General features: G+C 34.7%; 1 protein-coding gene across 4 annotated transcripts in view; it reads right to left on the reverse strand.

The window, feature by feature from the left end:
• Nucleotides 1–9,772, reverse strand: part of LCORL (ligand dependent nuclear receptor corepressor like) — a 166,282-nt gene that overhangs the window by 13,126 nt on the left and 143,384 nt on the right. The window lies entirely within an intron of this gene.

The following is a 9,772-nucleotide window of genomic DNA, read 5'->3' on the forward strand; positions in this document are numbered from 1 at the left end:
AATAAATGTGATTGGAATCCCAAAAGGAGAGTAGTGACAAGAGAGATAGAAACATATTTCAAGAAAATATAGCTAAAAGATTTCCAAATGTGATAAAAACTAAACCCCCATATCCAACTAGTTCAAAAAACTCCAAATAGAAAAAAACATGAAGGCAACAATGCCAAACCCATTTATAATCAAATTGCTGATAACCACTGATAAAATCTTATAAGCAACTGGAGGAAAAAAAAATCCAGTACATACAGAGTAGCAAAAAGAAGAATGACAGCAGACTTATCTTCAAAATCTGGAAGGCAGTGGAGCAACAGGTTCAAAGTACTAAAAGAAACATATGGTCAAATCTGAATTTCATATCCAGCTAAAATATCTTTTCAAAAACAGAAGTGGGGGGAAAAAAAGTGAAATAAGACTTTTTCAGACAAAAAGGCAGGGCTGAGTGAATTAATAAAGAGCAAACCCACACTACAAGAAATGCTAAAGGAAGTTATTCAGGCAGAAGTAAAATAATATCAGATAGAAGCCTGGATTTGTACAAAAGAATGAAAAGTACCAGAAATGGAAAATTCATGGGGAAAATACTTTTCCTATTTTAAAAATCTCTTTGAACAACTGTGCAAAGGAAAAACAGTAACAACATATTGGGAAGATTATAACATTTATAGAAGCAAAATGTATGACAATAATAATAGCACAAAGGCTTGGAGGGAGGAAATGCAAATGTACTGTAAAGTTCTTAGACTATACATGAAGTGGTGTAACATTATCTGAAGGGAGTTACTGGTAAGTTGATATATAGGGTAAACTTGACAGCAAGTACTTCTTAAAAAAACAATTAAGAGAGTAAATAGAATAATAAAATACACTCAGCTTATCCAAAAGAAGGCAAGAAAAGAGAAAAAAGGAAGTAAATAATAGCTGGGACAAATAGAAAATAGAAAGTTGGATGGCTATTATCAAAAAGATAAGAAATAACAAGTGTGGGTGAAGATGTGGAAAAAAGGCAAACCTTGTGTACTATTAGTGGGAATATAAATTGGTATACCCACTATAGAAAATAGTATGGATGTTCCTCAAAAAATTAAAAATAGAACTACCATATGATCCAGCAATTCCACTTCTGGATATCTATCCAAAAAATGAAAACAGTAAACTTGAAAAGATATATGCACCCCCCCTCCCCGTTTTCACTGCAGCATTATTTACAATAACCAAGATATGGAAACAACTTGTGTCTATCAAAGGATGAATGGATAAAGAGAATCTCTCTCTCTCTCTGTCACACACACACACACACACACACACACACACACACACACACATCCAGCCATAAAAAGGAAATCTTGCCATTTGCAATAACATGAATGGACCTTGAGGGCATTATGCTAAGTGAAATAAGTTAGAGAAAGACAAATACCAGATGATTTCACTTATATGTGGAATCTAAAAATAACAAAAACTAACCAAGCTCACCAATACAGAAAGCAGATTGGTGGATGCTAGAGGCGGGGGCAAAATGGGTGAAGGGGCTCAATAGGTACAAACTTCTAGTCATAAAATAAAGAAGTCATGGGAATGTAACATACAGCACAGTCGCTGACTATAATTAATAATACTGTGTTACATATTTGAAGGTTGCTAAAAGAATAGATCATAAAAGTTTTCATCACAAGAAAAATTCTATGGTGACAAAAGTTAACTAGACTTACTGTGGTGATCACGTCACAATACATAACAAATACCAAATCATTATGTTGTACACTCAAAACTAAGATGTTGTATGTCAGTTATACCTCAATTAAAAAAAAAAAAAAAAACAAAGTTGGCTGACTGAAACTCAACCACATCAAGTCACATGAAATGAAAATGGTCTATTAAAAGGCAGAGATTGTCAGATTGGGTGAGAAAGCAAGCCTCAACTGTATGCTGCCTAAAAGAAACTCACTTCAAATACAGAGACATATAGATTAAGAATGAAAGTGTGGGAAAAGATATACCATGCTAAAACTAGTGAAAAGTAGCTGGAATGACTATAGTAATATCAGACAAAAAATGATTTCAGACCAAAGAATATTTCCAGAGATAAAGAGGTTCATTTCATATGAAAAAGGAGTAAATTCATCAAAAGTACATAAAAATTCTAAATGTATATGCACCTAATCACAGAGCTTCAAAATACATGAAACAAAACCACAACTGAAAGGATAAATAGGAAAATCTAGAATCAAAGTTGCAGATTTCAAAACCTCTCTCTCAAGGATAAATAGAATAAGTAGACTGAAACTCAAGAAGGATGTAAAAGAGTTGAATAGCACTATCAACTTGCTTAACTGACAAGACTCCACCCAACAGCAGCAGACTACACATTATTTTCAATAACACGGAGAACATTCATTAAAGTAGATCTGGATAGGCTCTTGACCATAATAAAAAATCTCAATAAATTCAAAAGAATTAAAATCATACAAAGTATATTTTATAACCATAACAGAATTAAACTAGAAATCAGTAACAGTATCTGGAAAATCCTCAAAATTTGGAAACTGACCAATATATCTCTAAGTAATCCATGGGTTAAACAAGAAATCACAAGGGAAATATGAAAATAGTTCTAATTTAATGAGAGTGAAAATACAGCAGAGCAAAATTTGTGAGATATAGCTAAAGTAGTGTTCAGAGGGAAATTTATAACATAATGATCATATTAGTAAGGAATTCATCTTCTTTCTACTACAACCCTCTACACTCTATACCAATAGTTCTCTAAGTGTGGTCCTTGGAGCCCAACCATCTCTTTTTTAATAAGCCCTCCTGGTGATTCTGATGCACACTAAAGTTTGTAAAGCATTGTTGTAAAGTAGTACAGTTCTCATTTGGACCACCATAACGGTCTATGCCTTCACTCTTGCAGTCTACCATTCATTTTCCACAAGGCAGTCAGAGAGATCCTCTAGGGAGAATCTGATGATGTCATATATCTTCCCTATCCAATCTCTACTCTAAGAGCAATAGGAAGCCACTGAAAGTACATAAACATGGCTTATGGGAATCTACATGGTCTATCCTTCATTTACTTCTCAATCCTCACACCTGATATCATGCTCCTCCTTTCTCTTTTGACTCAAGACACACCAGTCATTGTCTTACCTGCAAAGAATACCATGCTGCAGTTTTCCCACATGCAAGTCTTTCTTTCTGGAAGTCAGTCCTCCCCTCCCAGTTCTTTGCTACTTGGCCTAATTAATTCCTACTCACTCTTCACAGCTCAGTTCAATGGCCATTTCCTTAGAGAAGTCTTCCCCCCCATTTCTCTGACTTGATAAAATCTCCCTATAAGGAATTCTTATAATACCACCTACTAATTAAGAACTTGTAAGATTTGTGTACTTACTTACTCAATGTCTGCCTCTCTTAATAAACTTGAACCATGAGGGCAGAACAATACCTGGTTTTGTCCCCCATCCTATCCTGTATGTCTAGCATATTGCCTGGCACACAGGAGACATTTTTTAAAGAATAAGTTAATGAGGTCTATCTAGCTTTCTGTTTCTATGTACAGAAACAAAGTAGAAAACAAATGAAATGTCTAGGTTGCCTGGGATTGGAATGGGAGTGGGGTAGCAAAAAGAAGCCAAGGTCTTATTAAAATTAAACAAGAACAACCAAGAAAAAACCTGGCAGGATGAAATCATTCAGACACCTGCTCTGTCCCCCCCGCCCCCTGCACGTAATTAAACAACAGATGAATTCAATAGACTTAACATTATAATCACAGAATGCTCAGCTCCACTGCAAACTGTTTACTGCCCAGGAAAAATGAGGGTGGGGGGGAATGGTAGCCGGGAGAGCTGAACCAAGAATTCTGAATCCCTAAGTGAAGAAATTGAGAAGAAAAAAGGAGAACATTTGAGGAAGGAATGTAAAGCACTGAAATCAATCTTTCTAACAGGTGGTAGCCACCGGTGAAGGAAGAGAAGAAGGGCGACCCTTGGACTTACCTCAGATAGACAAAACAGGTCTGGAGGCTGCAGGGAGAGAATAAAGATTTACAAAACAGAATAAACTGCCACTCATGGCTCCCCCAGCACCACTCTGCTGGATAAAGATAGGTCTTGTCCCATACAGATAAAACAAAACAACTACAAGTCAGAAATATATTGCATTGTGTGGGAAGAGGGAGAGGATGGGGTGTTCAGAATAAACTGGATATAATAACTTTAATCTATTTTTAAACAACCCAAGGACTTTCTAGCCACATACCAAAATTCTACTGATATATACAGGTCAGCAAACTTTTTTCCACAAAAGGCCAGGTAATAAGTATTTTAAGCTTTGTGGGCTTTATGAAATTACTCAATTCAGCTTCAGTGGCATAAACAGCAATGACAACACCTAAGTGAACTTGGAGTGTTACAATAAAACTTTACTTACAAACAGGCCATGGGCCAGGTGCCCCAATTTAGAGAATTAGTTTTATGTTTGAAAATAGTTCTGTACTCCATATCCACTAGTATGGAGAATCAATCAAATTATCTTTCTTCAAATTATACTGTGCTGCCAAAGTAAAAACAATTTGACATACTTTTTTATAAGTTCCCCGAGTTCCTCTGTGACTCTAATGTCTAACACAAAGCCTAGTAGATCAAAAGAAAAAGTATCCAATTTGTTGAGTAAATTAGATGGTTTTCCATGAAAGATGTGGGGTAATTAGTCAAGTAGAATACTGTGAAAAACTCAGTAATGGTTAACAAAGCAATAGGATATAAAATAGTCAAGAAAAACTCTAAGAAAAAAAAATCAAGACAGGAGATTATCAAAGTAGCTCTTCTATATTTTAATAAAGCATTATAGCAAGAGTTAGAAATGCGTCAAAACCTAAAACTCTTCTCCTTACTCAGTTCCTATGAAAGTTATGCTGATAGGGAAGAAACTCAATTATAAATAGAATGGATTTTTATTAAAAATTCCTGATTTCATTAGAATACTTCAAATAACCAAAAGTTTTAACAGTTTCACTTGTGGCACTGTCAATTAGTAAAGAGGTAATATGAAGTCCAAATAAAAAAGAATATGCCAATGAGTTTTTTCATTTTTCCATTAAAATATCTATCTTCACTTCATCCAGTTCTGACCAAATTAAGATGGTGTAAGGTTAATTAAGACTTGAGGAGATACTGATGTCATATGAAATTTAGACTTGACAAAACACTGATCTCATATGTTTTCCTAAATTCATAAGATATTTTCTCATGGTTTGTAATATCTATGGTAAAGCTACCTGAATTGACTGCTACCACCACTCCTCCTTTCTTAACATGAAATGAAAATCTAATATACAAAAATGAAATTTACAAAATGGACTCATTAGAATGTGATCATCTTTGGCTTATAGGTATTTACCACAGTGTTCTTTTAATGGTGAATGTTAATAAAGCACTTACAACTTAATTCTGATTACTCTAATTTATGTCCAAGAACAAATCTAGTATATAAATTAACATGTTTTTATAGTCATTGCATTTTTCTGGGAATATGACAGTAAATATAAAGAAACCCTAGCAGGAAACTATATAGAGCAGTGTTTTCCAATTATGTTCCCCAAACTGTGGGACATAAAAAGCTATGATATGATATGATATATAAAGTTTGAAGAATGCTTAACATGTTAATGGGGCATAGTGATTCAACAAGCACAGGACTGAGCATTTCCCAAAGTTATTAGACCATAGAACCCTTTTCCCACAGAACATCTTGGAGGACTAGTGCTTCTTGGACTATATCTCTGGAATGCTTGTGTGGCAAACTAGATGAAGGTGACGAGTCATCTAGCAATGTGTTTCTGTCAAAATGAAATTTAGAAAATCATCTACTCTATGCTACATAGTTCTTCCATTAAATGATAATTATGAAGCTGAATAAAAGCACATGAAGAAATGCTAACTCTAAATTTTATTTAAACATGTTTAAGGATATTCTGTGCCAAGGTTTGCCTCAACCATACAAATTTAAAAGGATATTTTGAGTTAGGATGCAAAAAATGTGGTAAACCATTCATGAGCAGGACCAGAGGAGGATGCATGGTTGGTTTCAGTTTTAGGTAGTTGAATGAGTATACTATTAATTAAAAATCACCCATCAGTTAACATACCTGTGTGAAAACCACAATTCTAAATGGAAAAATTGTATTCAGTCATTTTTGAGGATAGATGACAAAACAGGAGAAGCTGACAAATTGACTTTTTTTCAGTCAGCTCAGAATCTAATTCAAAGTATCAATTTGAATTCTGAATTTTTATGGCAAAATTCAATGTTTTAGGATGAGTACAATGAGTATAGCTACCTCAAGTCCACATTAGTTATTCTAGTCTTAAAACTTCCTTAGATGTGTCCAAAGTAAGCTTATTTACATCCAGATATTTATCAATTAGGAAAGGCACACATTTACTTCGGTAACTCAAAAGACACTGATATGCAAAAGTTCTATATTATTATTTTCAATAGTCACTCCATTTTAGGCCATTATCACCTCAAAAATCATCTCTTGCAGCTAGCCTTTCACACACCCCATTTTGTCCTTCCCCTCAAAAATCTATACTGTGTGCTATCATTAGAAAAGATTCCCTAGAATTACACTTTATTTAGTTTCTCACTATTCACGGAATGAATTCTCGGCCTGATCTCTTTGTCCTTTTGTTATACCCACTTGGTGAACCCAATTAACCCAATTAAATCTAAGGGCCCACCTTTCTCCAAGCTTACATTCTGGCGGCTGAGATAAAAATCACAAAACTGTTCAACCCCGTTATTTCTTGAGAGAGTATTTCAAACGTTATCTACATTGCACAATACCCACCATATTATTCTTAAATTACCTCTGGACTCATAGAAAATATCTCTAATATTCTCAATATTCTGCCCATGAATTTGTGAACTAACGTGCATTCCCATATATTGTTTCCACTGTTCTCATGTTTTAAGAGAGAAGTGATTCTTCTCACCGAAACTATCTAATGATGGCCCATAATGTCCAATAATTCACTCTGGGGCTTCACTCCATTTCCACTGCTTGCCATCTTGTTTGTATCTTCAACCTTTCATTCTCTACTGGCTTCTCATTGGCAGCTAAACTTTTTTTTAAAAAACAGTCTTCATGAGGGCTTCCTCTCACTATCTCCCTATCTCCTCTCCAGTCAGAGCCATTTAGTTTTCTGTGCTAATTTTCTTCATTTCCTCTTCCTGCATTAACTCAATCATAAGATTTCTGGCTGCGTACCAAAACTACGCTCTCCAAAATCATTACAATAACCTTTTGTGCTATCTTCAGTGGAAACATTTCAAGGCTTAATTAACCTCTTTTCAACATTTCACACTGTTGTTTTATCCCTTCTTAAAACACATTTCCTTTCTACCACACTCTCCTGGCTTTCCTCTTACTTCCTGACTACCCTCACCAGTCTCCTTTTGTGTACTTTTTTTTTTTTTTAAGATTTATTTTAGAGAAAGAGTGAGTGCGCGTGTGCACTCGAGTGGTGGGCAGGGGCAGAGGGAGAGAATCTCAAGCAGACTCCCTGTTGAGCATGGAGCCTGATGCAGGGCTCAATCTCACGACCCTGAGATCATGACCTGAGCCAAAATCAAGAGTTGGGACACTTAACCACCTACGCAATCCATGTGCCCCTGTGCACAATTTTTTTTTCCTCTATATCTTTGGGGCTCTGAGGTCCTATGCTCTTCCCATTTTACACTGAGCAATCCATTCCACTCTCATGGTTTCAATTATTTATGGACTCCAAAATCTTTATCTCTAGCTCAGACCTCTTTTCTGAGAAACAAACACATATTAACCAAAGCTGACCTCTTAATAAGACAGGTTTAAACTGCGTAGGTCCACTTACACGCAGATTTTTTTCCCCATAAATATACATACAGTATTGTAAATGTATTTTCTCTTCCTTATGATTTTCTTATAAAATCTTTTCTCTAGCTTACTTTATTATAAGAATACTGTATATAATACATATAACAGAAAATATGTATTAACTGTTCATGTTATCAGTAAGGCTTCCGGTCAACAGGTTATTGGTAGTTAAGTTCTTGCGGAGTCAAAAGTTATATGTAGATTTTTTTAATGCACAGGAAGTTAGCACCCCTAACCTCTGCATTGTCCAAGGGTCAACTGTGATTGCTTCCTAAACATCTTTTCTTAGATATTCCACTCAAACTGCTTACGTCTAAAACTGCACACTCTTAATGTTCTCTTATATCTCAGTGAATGTTACTACCATCTATCACTTAGATGTTCAAGCTCAAACCTGGACATTACCCTTTATTCCTCTACTCTCTAAGATGTACTGACTCTATCTCATAGACCTCCATCAAATGTATCTGTTCTCCATTCCTGCCACACTAGGGCTCCAAACACTTTTTCATTAACGGATGCTGGCCTCACAATTTGGGCTATGCTTCCCTCAGTAGCTTTATCTTTTGCCATTTTTCTGTCCACCCCCTGCCCCTTTCTTAATTTCTCTTTTATGCCTCAGCTATATGAATTAAATTACTCAGAGTTCTATAAGCCTGTTCTGTCGCCCAAATTTTCCACATGCAGTTTGCTCTTCCTGAAATACTTCTCCCCTGACTTCTAATACTTCGGCATCCTTCAAATCTCAGCTTAGATGTAACTATGTAAGAATCCCTGCCTAATTTTCTAAACCTGGGTTCAACCTCCCTCCTTGGTGCTCTCCCCAGTCACAGTACTCTACTTTCTACTGGAATTGCCTATTCACTGTCCCCTATGAAATGATAAGCTCCATGAGAACACAAACCATGACTTTAGCCATTCTATCCCCTTAATGTAATTAATAATATCATATCTCACTTAAAACATAAAATATACTCTATTTACTGAATATATGTACATGATGCAAGTCTTGTTTTCTTACTCAGATGGAAAGGGAACTTTCTGAACTTTCTACAGTATCTAAGAGCATGTTGTAGGCATTCATTAAGTATATATTGAATTAAGAATAGGACAGAATTGCATTTCTTCTTTCCTTTCCATGTCTACAGTTGATACACAGCAGTACAAATGTAGTGAAGTATAAGTTTTAAAACTCCTATGTATTAAACTATATCTAGACAGTAAATCTTGAAATCTACAAAAACAAGACGTTTATGGCAGAAGCAAAACTTTTCATCAATAGAAATATTCCCTAATTCATTATATACATTGCTTTATGAATTTTTCTAGAAAAGTCCTTGTTGTTAAAAATCTCTCTCAAATCTCCAGTCACTAATTACTCTATGACGAAGAAAAACACATATAAAACTGATAATGAATTTTAGTGTCATTTCCAAAAAGGCATTAAGAAGTATGGAATACCAAGAATAATGAGAAAAAAAATAACACCTTAAGAAACATTTTAAAATCAGATAAATATAACAAATGCTACTATAAATACAACTTTGTAAAAATAATGTCCTTGATTAAAAAAAAGAATGTTAAATAAAGAAGGAAAGTTATCAGTAAAAGATAAATAAAACTTTAAGCAGAACAGGAAATAGTACTAGTAATTTTAAAAATGAGAAAAGGTGTAAAACAACAATGCTAAATTTTTTTAAAAATCACAAAAGGATTTTGAGATTAATTTGAAAAAGTAATAATGAGGCATTTTCCATCTGATTTTTCCAGGGTGATCTCATATTTAGTGAGATAAAGAATCATATTAATATAAATTTTATATTCATACCTTAGGAAGATACAATGGTTAAGAAG

The sequence above is a fragment of the Phoca vitulina genome, unplaced genomic scaffold, assembly GCF_004348235.1.
Source record: "Phoca vitulina isolate PV1807 unplaced genomic scaffold, GSC_HSeal_1.0 scaffold3, whole genome shotgun sequence".
Taxonomy (NCBI): Eukaryota; Metazoa; Chordata; class Mammalia; order Carnivora; family Phocidae; genus Phoca; species Phoca vitulina.